The sequence below is a fragment of the Acomys minous genome (genome assembly GCF_964271855.1).
Source record: "Acomys minous genome assembly, chromosome: 2".
Taxonomy (NCBI): Eukaryota; Metazoa; Chordata; class Mammalia; order Rodentia; family Muridae; genus Acomys; species Acomys minous.
This window is the reverse complement of record NC_140484.1, coordinates 97,917,035-97,931,795: the sequence shown is the minus strand read 5'-3', so window position 1 is coordinate 97,931,795 and position 14,761 is coordinate 97,917,035. Positions and strand designations below refer to the sequence as shown.

General features: G+C 37.6%; 1 long non-coding RNA gene across 7 annotated transcripts in view; it reads left to right on the top strand.

Moving 5' to 3' along the window:
- The first annotated feature begins 1,800 nt into the window (after nucleotides 1-1,800).
- The window catches only part of LOC311593078, a 52,080-nt gene continuing 39,119 nt past the window's right edge, over nucleotides 1,801-14,761 (top strand). For all 7 annotated transcript variants that reach the window (XR_014777582.1, XR_014777583.1, XR_014777584.1 and 4 more), the window contains exons 1-3: nucleotides 1,801-1,939; nucleotides 8,919-8,992; nucleotides 11,880-12,007. This is a non-coding gene — a long non-coding RNA (uncharacterized lncRNA). The remainder of the gene's footprint in view (nucleotides 1,940-8,918; nucleotides 8,993-11,879; nucleotides 12,008-14,761) is intronic.

The following is a 14,761-nucleotide window of genomic DNA, read 5'->3' as shown; positions in this document are numbered from 1 at the left end:
CTCCAACACCTTGTCTCAATCCAGAAAATCTATAGCCTGCAAGAGCACACACATGCATAAAAGAAACATTGCTAAAGCTCAAACCACACATTTATTCTCTTTATGTCCCACTTTTACCCTCCTCTCTGTCCTACCCTCCCTCCTTTAACTCCCCTATCCACTCCTCTAGTCCTCAGAAAGGAAGAGCCCTCCTCCCTATCATCTGACCCCAGCCTTTCCAGTCTCATCTGGACTGCCTGCATCCTCTTCCTCTCTAGCAGGGCAATACTAACCCACCAAGGGGAAGTGATTAATGAGTAGGTACCAGAGTCCATGTCAGAGGTAGCCCCTTCTCCTGATATTATGGCACCCACAATTAGACTGTGCTGCATACTGACTACATCTGAGCAGTGGGACTAGGTCATCACCAAGCATGGTCTTTGGTTGGTGCATCAGTCTCTGCCACCCAACCACACCTCTCCACTGGGCCACAGATTTGTTGGCTCCATTGTTCTCCCCATGGAGTTTCTGTGCCCTCCCGGTCCTTCTATCCCCCAAATCTTCCATAAGACTCCCTATACTCCACTCCAAAGTTTAGCTGTTAGTCTCAGGCTCTGCCTCGATTCTTTGCCGAGTGGAGTCTTTCAGAGGTCCCCTATAGTACACTTCCATCCTGTTCCTTCCATTCTGGTGTCTATTCTATTTGCCCTTCTGAACAAGAATTAAGCATCCTCCCTAGGGAGGATGAGAGAAACATAGAAATGTACACAATGATTAAAAGTAAGAAAACCTACCTAACTGTAGTGGCATATGCCTTTACTTCCACCACTTAAGAGGATTGGACCTAGACCACCTACACAGATGTAGCTAATGGAAAGTTCAGGTTCCATGTGGGTCATCTAGTAAGGGAATTGGGGATTGTCTGTGACATTGCCTCTGTCACCAGAGTTTTGAATATTTCTCTCTGCCATGACTGCCTTGCCAGGCCACAGGGGACGAAGACACTCAGTTCTGATGTGACTTAATGAGCTGAGGTGGATAGGAAGGAGGGCTCCCCTTTTGTGAAGAATAGGGCAAAGGGGATAAGGGAGAGGAAGGCAGATATGGCTGGGAGGAGGGGACAGATGGGGCTGCAACAAGAATGTAATGTATATGATTAATTAATTAAGAAAATCTTGCTAATTTTGGTCACATGTACCACCAATTAAGATGTAGGAGCTAGTGGATTTCTGTGAGATCAGGTCTACAGCTTCGTCTACAAAGTGATTTCTCAGTCCAGCAATCTCAGAAGGACCATGTCTCAATAATTAATGAATTAATTAATTAATAAACAAACTACATCATAACAAGTATTATAAAAAAGGAAGAAAATCATCATAGGATGATAAGCCAACACTTTTATTAAAACAACAATCATTTTGTTCATGGTAAGGGATTCAATTTACCTGAACACATTTAAAACCTTAAAAATAAAATAAAAAAGTGAAACCTGAATAATGCAAAATATTTTAATGTGGCATTTTTTTATTCATTAGTGATTTCTCCTGTTAGTGTCTCAAGTATTTAGGATTTTTTTAAAGCACCCTTTATATGAGATCTAACACTAAATATAAGTAAAGATTATGTAGTCTGTATTGTCCACAAAATACCTTGAATTTGTTTCTGACTAATTTTTATTGGGATTTATGAAGACCCTCCTTTTCTATACCAGCAATAAGGCTTAAAACTAATGGCTGCCTGTCTTACCTCATTAGTTTAGAAAAGACGTTAGGGTCCCTGCAGCCTGGCAACCATGCACGCATGCGTGATTGGACGGTGGTGCAGGCTCACTAACAGAGGCTGGGGGTTGGGAGTGTGATGAGTCAACTCAGTGCAGCAGATCCTGCTCAGAGAAGAGGCAGACAAAGATTCCTGTGGCATCCACCTTAAGAATGGTCAGCAAGGCAATGCAGCAACGAAGGTCAGTTCCCTCTTGGCCCTCTTCTATCTTTCATATGAGAACATGATTTTTGCACATTAAGTATTGCAAATCTCTTGGGATTAAAACGTTATTCTTTAAATGTCAAGTACTTGAAAGATCAGATCAGAAAGCAATCAGATCAGGGCCTCACTTCCTTTGTCATGCCCTGTGTTTTGTTGCCTGCATAGTGTCGCTCCCTCAATATGTCCTGTCACTTTAGCTCAGTTCTCTTCCAGGGTGAACGTTAACTTTCAAAGCATGGGCAATATTGTGGATTATAGATGTGTGGAATTAAAGACAGTGACCAAAAAAAAATGATCATTTGTTCTGTTATAGGATTGTTTCATAAAAAATAACGTTACAAGGGAAAGCTAAGGTAGGGGTCTGTCATGCGTTAAAGGATGTAAAGGGTTGGAGGCCCTTGAGAGTTAACATACAGAATATCCGCAGAGTGATGACACAGCATACCATGGTGGTTTGCACCTGCCCGTTTCTGAAGAGTTAGGAAAATCAGATGGGTATGAGTTCTGACACTATGCTAGTTAGAAAAAAGGAAAGTGGTTTTCAAAGTATCTTTAAGAAATTAAAAAAAAAAAGAAAAAAATAATGGTAGACAGAATGAATTGAGGTTTGTGAATTGCCAATGTGTGGAAATGTGTGGTGCCTTTCACATACAGAGCTACAGCCTGTTGTGTGGTATAGAATAATAATTTTTTCTGTCATCTTGTAAGGTGATCTAGTTTGGATTTTATGAAAATGCTTCAGTGTCTTCAGATATACTATTTTCGGAAATATTGCCCAGATTCAACAGTAAACTGATGGTTTTGAAAATACTTTGTTCAGATGTTTAATCTATATTACCTGTGTTTTAATCCCCTGATTTCAAGTGATGTTCATAAGGTATGCAAAAGAACAGGCAGAATTTTTTTAGCTATACTCTAACAGAAAAATCCACAGGGATGTGTCTTGGATTTTGTTTGGTTTGTTTGAGATTTTATTTGTTATTTTTTTATTTTTCAAAATTGCAGTTTGCTTTTCATTTCAAAATGGTATTGTATTTATTTTTTAAATGAAAGAATTATTCATTTTCTTTCATCAACGGTTTTACTTTAATTCATGCAGCTGTTAACAAATATGTCGGGTACATCGAAAATATTTATAGAATGCAAATAAATTCTGTAACCCAGTCTGGCCTTGAGCCTATGGTGTGATCTTACAGGGAATATGAGCATGAGCAAGTAAGTACCACACGTACTTCTTATCATCCTTGGGAAACCAAACAGAGCCTTTGCACATCCCAGGAAAATACTTTCATGTATGACGCATAGACATTGGACCTCAAACAGGGACACAAGCTTGCCAAAAATCCTCAAAATTTCTTTGGTTATAAGTTGAAATTTGATTCTCTTTAATGTATCACCATTACAATTTCCCTACCGCCTAGTCTATTCATTTCCTTGCCACCTCTACTCCCATCCAGATCCACTCCATTTTTGTTCCTCACTAGAAAACAACAGCCTTCTAAGAGATAACAGCCAAATATGACGAAATGAAATATAATAAGACAAAAAATCATACTGCAGCTGAAAAAGGCAACCCAACAGAAGGAGAAGTACCACAAGAGCAGACACAAGAATCAAAGACCACTTGTTAGCACACTCAGGAATCCCATAAAAACACTATGCTGAATGATATCATATATAAGCAGAGGACCCAATGCAGAATCATGTAGGCCCTGGGACTAAGGTCCATAAAGGTGTGGATTTTTTTTATCATTGTATTTTGTTTTTCATTTCAAAGCGTTGTATGGATGTAAGATTTTTAAGGTATTTACAAAGTGCAAGGATGTGATTTCAAATGTCAGCAGCACTCTGTGGGTGTGCAAAAGCTGTAGCTTCTCAAGAGGATATAACTAACACAGACATAGCATACTATTACCATATAATTTTTCTATGAAGCATAGTTTGAAAGTTGCCATCATGCTATTCCTTTATTATTAAGGTTGATATTCTCTAAACTGAGTATTTTTGCTTCCATATAAGTTGCAAATATGTTATTAATTAGTGTGAAAGATTTTGTGGGTGATTACATTGAGTATGTCAATTGTTTTGGTGATGGGCAATTTTTATAATAGTTTTCACAATTTATAATAATAAGATGCATTTCATGCTCTGTTTTTTTCATAAATTTACTGTTCTGGTTTCATAAATTTTCATTGTAGCCTTTCAAATTTTTGACAAGTATTTTGTGCACTTATGTATACATGCACATATTTATATAACATATTGATCTTAATATACTATATATAACATTGTTGTATATATTATATAGTTATGCTTAATATACATGTTTACTGTAAATGATATTGTTTCTGTGATCTTTCTCAAAATATTTGTTATTTCAGAAACTTTAATTTTTTATTTTTATTTTGTGACTTTATTGAATGTAGTAATCAGCATTATGAGTTTTTCTTGTTGCATCTTCACTTAAATGAAGAAAAATTGACTTCGGCCTTTCCTATTTGTATCACCTTTATATCTTTCTCTTTTCTCTCTCTCTAAGACTCCTAATACTGTACTGTACTGAATAAGAAGGGTTAATAGTACACATCATTGTCTTGTTCCTGATTTTATTGAAAATGGTTTGAGTTTCTCTTCATTTAACAAGATGCTGGCTCTAGGCTTGTATTTTGTTTTATCATGCTGAAATATAATCTCTTTATCTTAGTCGTGGCCTTATATCTAAGGAAACAGTACAGGACACTTGTTCCTGTAGTAGCCGTCTATGCCAATAGGTAGGTCCACAGGTTGGGTTGAAGTATTGAATGCCTTACCATCTTCCTTGTTTGGATTTGGGCTTGACCTTCTGAGTGGTACATATGTAACCAAAACTATTGAAGGTCATATTTGCAACAGCCATGCCATTTATAGTAAACAATATTTAACAGGATTTCTCTCCATCCTCTACCTTTTTTTGGTTTCTACTACATTTTTTTTCAAACTTAATCACTTTACAGACTGATCCCAGCCCTCTCCCTCCTTTGCTCCCAGTATCATCATTTCTTCCATCCCTCATTACCCTCTCTCCTTCTTCTCAGAGAAGTAGAGGTCCCCAATAGGTACCAACCCATCGTGGCACCTCAAGTCACAGCAGAACTAAGTGTTCCCTCTCCCACTAGGGCCCATCAAGACAGCCCCAAGACAGGAGAAAGTGATCCAGACACAGACACCAGAGTCTAAGGCAGAACTTAGTTCCAATGTTGGGGCACCCATATATTAACCAAACAGCACATCTACTACATATATGTAGGAGGTCCAAGCCAAACCCATGCATGAACTTTGCTTGGAGGTTCAGTCTCTGTGTGCAACCATGGGCCCAGGTTAGTTTACTCTGTAGGTCTTCTTGTGGTATCCTTGACCTCTCTGGCTCCCTCTATTCTCCCTCTCATTCTTCCACAAAACATCACAAGAACAGCTCTGCATATTCAAGAGCTGTGGGATGAAGCCTCACAGAAGACAGTTATGCTAGGCTCCTGTCTGCAAGCATAACAGATTACCATTAATAGTCTCAAGGGTTAGATCTCTCTTGTAGGGTGGGTGTCAAGTTGGGCTAGTCATTGATTTGTCATTCCTTCAATCTGCTCTGTCTTAATCCATACAATTTTTTATTAAAAAAATGACAAATTTCTTGGTAAACGTGCTGTCCTTCCTCTGAGTGCCACCAGGTTTCCCCCTCCAGGGGAAATGATCATATGTGAGGCACCAGAGTACGTGAGAAAGTCATATCCCACTCTTGACTCAACTGTGGAGATGTTCTGACCATTGGCTAGATCTGGGTAAGGAAGAGACTTGATACCCTATGAGCATATACAGGGGGAGGTAATCCTCCTCAGGAACAGTCATAGGGGAGGAGAATAAGGGGAAAATGGAAGGGAGGGAAGAATGGGAGGATTCAAGGAATGGGATAACCATTGAGATGTAACAAGAATAAATTAATTTTAAAAAGACAAATTTTTAATCAAATGTTTTATGAGTAGGCTGGTGTCATCCCCAACTAGAAGTACCACATGGCTACAAGAGGTGGCAACTTCAGCCTCCATATACCCCAGTGCTGGGAATGTCAGGTAGGATCATCCCTAAAGATCCCAGGAGCCTCCCTTGTCACAGAGACACACACCAATGCTTTCAATTCTTGATGTCTATGGGCTCTCCCCCTGCTTCTACTCTCCCTACACCTTATCCCCAACCCAGTGACACTCTCCACACTCTCTCCCAGCCATATTCCTCCCTCCATCTTCTTCACATATCTATTATTTCCTCTTCTGAGTGAGATTCAAGCATCACCCATCAGGCTCTCCTTTGGTTCCTTTGGGTCTGTAGATTATAGTATGGTTTTCCTGTACTTTATAGAAAATATAAAGTTCTAAGTGAGTATATACCATGGATATTTTTCTTTGTCTGGGTTACCTCACTCAGCATAATTTCTAGTTCCATCCGTTTGCCTGAAAATTGCATATCACTCTTTTTGATAGCTGAATACTATTCTATTGTGTAAATGTATAACAGTTTTTTTTTAAATATACATTTTTCAGTTGAGGTACAGTTTCTGGCTATTATTAGTAGAGCTGCCATGAAAAAAAGTTGAGCAAGTATCCTTGTGGTAAGTTGGAGCATCTTTTGGGTATATACACAGGAGTACTATACCTGGGTCTTAAGGTAGAGGTATTCCCAATTTTCTGAGAAAGTGCCAGATTGATTTCCACAATAATTGTATAAGTTTGCACTCCCAACAGCAATGGAGGAGTATTCCACTTGCTCCACATCTGCTGAGCATGTCCTGGAAGAGTGTGGTTTCTGTACCCAGTGACACTCCACTATAGCCAACTACTTTTTCCCTTGGGAGCATTTGTAAATTAAGGATAAATACTTGATGAGGCATGGGGGTTTCCATGAATTGTCTGTGACCAAAAGCTCAATAAGATAAAACTCATACCTGGCACTGGAGGTTTCTTTTGGTAACAAAAATGTTAGGTTACTCTTTCCATTATTTAGTAATTTGTTGTTGTAATTTGTAATTTGACAATTAACTTTCTTCCATAAGAATTCCTCTTGCCCCACATCCTTACCAGCATGTGTTGCCATTTGTAACATTGGTCTTGGTCATTGTGCTTAAAGGAAGACTGTCTGAGTTAGCATTTTATTGCTGTGAATAGACACCACACCCAAGGCAATTCTTATAAATGCACACATTTAATAGGGGCTGACTTACAGTTCCAGAGGTTTATTAACATGGTGCTAAAGGAGGTAAGAGTTCGATATCTTCATCCAAAGACAGCCGGGAGTATTATTTTCTCACTGGGCAGAGTCTGAGCATAGGAGACCACAAAGATCACCTATACAATGACACACCTCCTCCAATGTCAAAATTCCTAGTAGTGCCACTTTTTGGCCCAAAATTCAAATATATGCATCTATGCATCAAGACCTATTCAACCCATCACTAAGATGAAATCTTAAAATGGTGTTGAGTGCATATCCAAGATGGTTAAATATGTTGAACATTTCTTTACTTGAAAGAAGAATTTAAAGACATCTATGGGTCATAAGATGAATGAATATATAATTGAATATATTATAATATATATTATACATTCAGATCTTCTACTCTAGTCATTTTCTATAAAATTCTTCAGATGGTCCATAGTTTTCTCTGTCTCTTACCCCATTTTCCTCACTCTCTCCATTGAATATTACCATTCCAGTATCCACCTCTCCCAAAGGTCTCCAGAATTGTTTATTCTATTTCCCATTCCTTGGGAAAACTTTTCCTCTCTTTTAGCTGGTTATTCTACACCTTACATCTGAAGATTTAAGGATTGTTACATGTGTTTGTAGGGATTAAATATAACATCCAAATTTAAGTGATTAAATTCTATATATGTCTTTGGAGTTCTGGGTAATTCACTCAGGAAGACTTTCGTTTAGTTACATGCACTTAATTACATATTCCATGATTTCATTATTTCAACAGCTGGATTATATTTGATTGTGTAAGTGTACCACATTTTCATTATCCATTCACTTGGTAAGGGACATGTAGGCCAATTTCTATTTCTGGCTAATATAAGTAGTGGAGTAATGAACATGGATGATCACGTGTCATTGTAATAGTATATACAGTCCTGTGGGTAAATGTCCAAGAGTGGTACAGTGGGATCTTGTGGTAGATATATTTCCAAGTTCCAAATAAACTCCCTCACTGATTATAATTGAATATATTAGAATATGTAGGTAGAACCCACAGTAATTTAAGATATGCAAGACAATGGAAGGATTAGTATCCACAGAGAACCAAAGCAGGCAGAGCAGTCCAAACCTTTGAGACATACATCAGAAGAGAAACTAAGCAATTTAATTTTTGTCAGTATACAAATTTTACACTATTTTCTGGTTTCATCATGCAAAATTAAGTCAGGCTATTTAAGAATATACCTTCATTAATAAATTTAAAGAACCTGTGAAATTATTCAACTGACTATCATGTATATTTCTCCTTCATTCTGTTGGAGTACATTTTCTTTGACATGCTTTTTACTTCAGTGACAACATGATTCATTTAACAACCAGTATTTTTATTATCTGAAGTATTGAAGCTGGTTGCTCTTTAAAACATCCCTTCAGTGTAAGATTGGACATGGTATTTGCCTCAGAATCTGAGGAGGGGGTCATGATCTTGGCAGCTCTATATGCACATGCCTCCCATAGTGTTGTCCACTTGCACTTCCAGATCACCACAAGAAATGTACTGGTTGTCAGTAGGGCTGGAAAACTGGTTCTGTGCTATGAGGAAGTCCTATTGGTGGGAGGACAGTTGGCCCGGAAAGCGGATGGATCCTGCTTTCCTTTAAATGTAGGTATTGCTTAGAAGTCAGTATTAGAACAATTTCTTTTCCCTTACGTTTCTTGTGTTCTGTACACAGGACATGTTGATTGCTCCTAAACATCGCCACTGAATACTTCCCATAGGCTGATTGTGTTCCACAGGCTTCAACAGGTAACCCACTACTAACATTGTTGTTTCACTTGCCTATCAGTGATAAAGATTTCTGCTGCATAATTTTCCAATGAACTATAGTAGGTTATATTTTTCCTAGAATATGGATACTCTTGTTTATAAAGCATCTTTTTTCCTGTCTTTCAAATTTACATATAGTGTAGCCTTAAACCATAATTTTAAATTCTTTCACTTCAGTATTAGTAATTTTCACTTCTATTTTTTTTAATCCTTTAAAAAATTTCTTTTAGCCAGGCATGGTGGCACATACCCATTATCTCAGCACTCAAGGAAGCAGAAGCCAGCATAGCTCTGTGAGCTGAAGGCCAGACAGGTCTATAAAATGAGACTAGGACAACTAAGGCTTCATAGAGAAGCCCTGTCTCAAAAATAAAAACATAAATAAACAACTAAATAAAGAAATAGATTTACTTTACATCCCAATCATAGTCCTCTCCCTCTTCTTCTCCCAGTCCCTCCCTCAAGCCCTCATCCCCCTATCTCCTCTTCCTGTGTCCTCAGAAAATGGAAGCCCACCACCACCACCCATTGCAGAACATCAAGTGTCATCAGGACAGAGGTCTTCCTCCTCCACTGAGGCTAGGCAAGGTAGGCCAGTTAGGGTGAAGTTATCAAAAGCAGTAAATAGAGTCTATGTCCTAAATAGCATTTGCTCATCTTACTAGTGGGTCCACATGACAGTCAAAATCTCCATTTATTACATATGTGAAGGGGACCTAGGTCCAGTCCATTCATGCTCTCAGGAGTGGGATAACCCGAAGCTGGTCATACCCCATCCATCCTCATCACCCAATCCCATTCTCCCTTCCTCTACTACATCTTCCTCCCCTGTTCCTATCCACCCGGGCTCATCAATCATATCAAGACTGAGTGTGTCCTCTTTTTTTTTTTAATAAGCAAAAAAAAAAAAAAAACCCAACAACTTTATTCAATTACCTTTAGACAGGAACTAGTACACAGTGAATGAGATAGAAACTGCAGCTGACTAACAATCACAGTCTCTTTAGCAAAACTGGACATCCATTGCATAACATGTGGTATGATTTGGACTACTATGACAGAAAGAAGAAATAGTGAAAATACTGTGTATCCTTTCATTTTGTTCCAGTGTGCAGCTTTTTTCTTGTTTTTTTTTTTTACTTCTTAATTTTTTTTTCCTTTATTAATTTATTCTTGTTACATCTCAATGGTTATCCCATTCCTTGTATCCTCCCAATCCCCTCCCCTATGACTGTTCCTGAAGGGGATTGAGGAAGGACAGCAGGTTACCAAGAAGAGTGTGTCCTCTTGCCCTGTGGCCTGGGAAGACAGTGCTGCTGGGGAAAGTGATTGAAAAGCTGGCAAGATAGTCCATGTGAGAGAAAGGTCAGTTCTGCTGACTAGAAGACCCACATGAATCTTGAGCTGACGCTTAGCTACATTTTTGTTGGGGACCTAAGTCCAGTCATTACAAGGATCTTGGCTGGTGCTTCAAGTTCAGCATGCCCATCCTGTCCCTAATTAGTGGCTCTGTTGGTCTTGTGGAGCTTCTGCCACCTCCAGGTGCTTTTCTCCTTCCACCTACTTCTCTGCAACGTGACCTACACATCACCCAATGTTTGAGTGTGAGTTGCCGCATCAGTTTTGAGGTGCTGCTGGATGGAGCCTTTCAGAGAAAATCTCTGCTTGACCCCTTTCTGGAAGCATAGCAGAGTATCATTAATAATGTCAGGGGTTGTTTGTCTCCCATCAGTTGGGCCAGGAATTGGCTGGACCTCCCACCCTCTCAGCTATATCTGTTTTACATTTATCCCTGCATATCTTGTAGGCAGAGTGAATTTTGGGTACAAGTTTCTGCTAGTTTGTTTGTGTTCCCCTCCCTTTACTAGGAGACTTACCTAATTAGAGGGTGTCCTCTTCAGTCTCTATGGTCCCTGTTACTAGGAATATCTGCTAGAGTCCTTCTTATATGCCCCTGGGAGCCTACCCTGACTTAGGTCTCCAGCTTGTCACATAGATGTCCCTGTTCATAGTTTCTCTTTTTCTATAGGCCTTGTCTTCCTGCCCCACTCTCCCCAGGTCTGTTGTCCTCCATTATATCTCTCAATGCTTCCTCTACTACTTTGTTCCCTCTCTTCAACCACTATCTTGTCTATTCTATCTCCCCTTCTGAGTGAAGTTTATGCACCATCCCTTGGCTCCTCCATGTTACTTATCTCCTTTGGGTCTGTGCATTGTAGAGTGCTTATCCTGTACTATATGGTAAAATCCACTTATAAGATGCAGAAATGGCTCAGCGGTTAAAAACATTGACTGGTCCTCCAGGATTGTTTTTTTAATTGTTCCTCTTACTTTTTCAACCCTGGTGTTCTCACAGATTTATTTTTCTTAGAAAAAAATCATTCCACATACTATAATAGTGCATTGAGAAGCAGTCATAGATTAGATGTAGAGATCATTAGAGCATTGTTTGTAAAATGCAAATGTGGAGCTGTTAGTTTCCAAGACTTCAGCTTACTAAGAGTCTATCAGAGATGAAACTGGAGTGTGCATAACACCTGTGGTCATGCATGTCCTATTTCATTGTTGCTAAGAATTTCTATTTTTCCTTAAGATGATGTAATGATGCAAACTTTAAAGGACCTGAGTCTCACACACAATTTATGCAGAAAAACAGATATTAAATAAAACTCCTTTAAAAGAAAACAAACACAAATGATTTTTTATTTTATACACAGTTACTATGACAGAGCAATATTAGAGGAATTAAGGGAATGTTTATTGTCACCTAAAGAAACTACAGTATAATAAAATGACTAATTTCAATGGCAATTGTTTTCTATATCATTTTATACATTTCATCAATTCTGGCTATCTTTTTTTCTAGGAATACACACAGATGGTCAAACAAATTAAGAAAGGAAGAAACCATAACATTTACATTGTATATTGATGCTAAGAATTTGGAATCATAATGGATTAATGACATTGCCTTTCCTTTGTTCCTACCACAATGTAAGTTCATGAAAGAAATTATTATTATTATTATTATTATTATTATTATTATTATTATTATTATTGCAACCTATCAATTATTTAGTGAGCATAAAGGCATAGAAAAAACCATGCCAACAGGTGTATGGGACCTATCAATTATTTTTTATATTGCTATTATGCCACATAGTTTTACATAAGAAAAATGTATATAATATGTCCAAAAATTACATCTATTAATTCATATAACATAGACTATAAATCCCTGCTCCCCCTTTTAAAATATAAACTATGCTTAGTCACTTCATACATATGTTTACCTAATGTTCTAGTCTTTGAAGTAGGTTGGTGGATGCAATAATCATTTTCAGGTACGACAATTAGTTACTAGGAGTTGGTTTAAATGAGGACCACCAAGCACAGTAATAGTAATAGGTGTGCAACGAAGAGGAAGAACCTGTCTACCAACAGGTTCCTGTTCCTGAAAAACAAAGCCAGTTTGATTTGGAGCCTTAAAATCCAATAAAATTGTTGGTTATCCACAAGATATGAATATCATTATTGTATCAGCTGGCATTTTTTGACAAGCTGTTTTTGTTTTTTTTTGTTTTTTTTTTTGAGACAGGGTTTCTCTGTGTATCCCTGGCTATCCTGGACTCACTTTGTAGACCAGGCTGGCCTTGAACTCACAGCAATCCACCTGTCTCTGCCTCCCAAGTGCTGGGATTAAAGGCGTGCATCACCACCGCCTGGCTCAGGCTGGTTATTTTAATCACTAGAATTCAGAGCTTTGAAAGATGAGTATAACTCTTATTCTCCTGTTGTAGCATGCTTGGTATCTTCTAGAACGAGGAAAACTATCCAGTAAGATATCCAGTAGAATCAATATTATTGGCGAAAGCTAGATAGAGCTCTCTCTTCTTTGACTTAACCATGTGCTGACTTCAGCAATAGGGTCTTACTTTTGAATTCTGTATAGTATAGTATCTATGAATGTTGGTAATAGGCTGTAATGTATTGGAACTCTATGGAAAGTAAATCCAAAGCAGAGAACCCATTCTTGTTACTGGTCTATATATTTGTTACCCTATAGTTTCCATAGGATATAGAGATGTCATTGTCTGCTTTCTAGGTAACACTATTTGAAAAGTGTTTATGTATATATTTATACAGTAAAGCCTCTTTTACAGTAGCATGTTTCCATATAACTTTTTCAATATTAATTCTGTTTTATTTATTCTTCCTTATATTCATTCTTCTATTATGAGCTTCCATTATTCTTACCACTTAATTTGGAGTTTATCATTAATTTTTTCTTAGTACTTTATACTATTGCTTTCTAACCTCTTCCCTTCCATTAAATACACCACCATGGTATGTTTCTAGTTTCCAGAACCCTATATTATTCCAACTAGAACATATATATCTGAAAAACATTTGTAAGTTTTTCCTTTGAATCTTCTTCTTGTTTGACATAGTGTTTCACCAACATGTAAGGATTAGCTTTGAAGTTGTTCTGTGGTGCAGACAAGTCTATAAAGAGTAGTCTAATTATTTCACCCTCCCAAATATCAAACAATGCATTCTTAAATTTCCTGGTAATACTTAAATTTCCTGGTAATACTGGAAATTTAACTTTCAGAATCTTATGAAATCATCATGAAGTGGTGCATATTTAGACGTTAATAAACTTTCACTGTAGGGAAAATATTCATAAAATTCTTCTGATTGCTGGGGCATATGTGTGTGATGCCCTCTGTTAATTCCCTGGAAGAAGAAAAGAAATATCCTGAATTTTAGGAATGGTTTACAAATACCAATCCTTCTGTTTTACACACACACACACACACACACACACACACACACACACACACAGACATACACTCACACACACACATTTCAACATACTTGGAAATCACAGGCTAGTTTTTCTGAAAAAATAATTAACTCATGACAAAGACTTGCCAACACTTCTGATTCATGCAGTTAATACTTAACACATACAAACCCAGGAATTTGTCCCTAAATTAGAACTTAAAATTTTATATGTATATGGAAATACAGCTCAGTAATAGACCAGTTGCCTAGCATTGCACCAATCATGTTTCTATCCCTACATGAGAGTGATTCATTTTTTTTCTTCATAGGATTCATTTTGTTTTGCACATGTACTATGGAGAAAGTTCAATTGTAATAATATTAAATCATTCAGCAGTATTTATTAAAGAGTGAAATTTTTGACAATATGGATGTTTATTAAGAAATTATTAAAGTCCTAAACTTACATTAAAATAACAAAATAAGTAATCTTCATTGAAAATTATGGTGTCATAGTTATATATCATGTTATTCCCCCATCAATGTCTGCCTTTTTAAAAGAGTCCTTCGTGGTAGATATTATCCTTCTTTGTTATAATTATTTAGAATTGTATTACTATTATATCTTCTGGAATTTACTTAAAACATAGCAAACTGGAAGAGATATTTGCTCCAACAAAGACTGTTGAACACCAAGGTTAAAGCCGAGTACTGCCTTTCCCTTTCAGCACCCTCCAACTTCCCTCAAGCCTATTGCATTGTTGTGCTGCTGGTGGCAAGGCTGACAACAGAAAGCACATCGCAATCTCACATCATGAACATATTTTGCTACAGGGGCAGTGTGAGGAAGCCACATGGGCCACATTTCCTTGGGGTTTACAATTTCTCCAATCTGAACAACATTAACAACTCCAGCCTGACATTTTTGTGGTCACTAGAGAGTGTCACTGAGTTTGT